Source organism: Gekko japonicus, unplaced genomic scaffold (genome assembly GCF_001447785.1).
Source record: "Gekko japonicus isolate JY-2015 unplaced genomic scaffold, Gekko_japonicus_V1.1 scaffold558, whole genome shotgun sequence".
NCBI classification, from domain to species: domain Eukaryota; kingdom Metazoa; phylum Chordata; class Lepidosauria; order Squamata; family Gekkonidae; genus Gekko; species Gekko japonicus.
In genome coordinates this window covers 373,718-373,957 of record NW_015170908.1, presented here as the reverse complement: position 1 = coordinate 373,957, position 240 = coordinate 373,718, and the positions used below count along the sequence as shown (strand labels likewise).

The 240-nt window shown below is 54.2% G+C and overlaps 1 protein-coding gene across 1 annotated transcript in view; it reads left to right on the top strand.

Moving 5' to 3' along the window:
• The window catches only part of P3H1 (prolyl 3-hydroxylase 1), a 28,339-nt gene that overhangs the window by 13,165 nt on the left and 14,934 nt on the right, over window positions 1-240 (top strand). The window lies entirely within an intron of this gene.

Here is a 240-nt window from a genome sequence, read left to right as displayed (position 1 = left end):
GCTGTCCGAAGACGTTTCCGTAGTCATGCGGCCGGCATGACTAAACGCCAAGGCGCACGGAACGCTGTTACCTTCCCACCAAAGTGGTACCTATTTATCTACTTGCAATTTCTTGCTTTCGAACTGCTAGGTTGGCAGGAGCTGGAACTAGAGACAGGAGCTCACTCCGTCATGCGGCACACTCGGGTCTCGAACTGCTGAACGACCGACCTTCCACAGCCTGCAGTTCAGCGTCTTAAC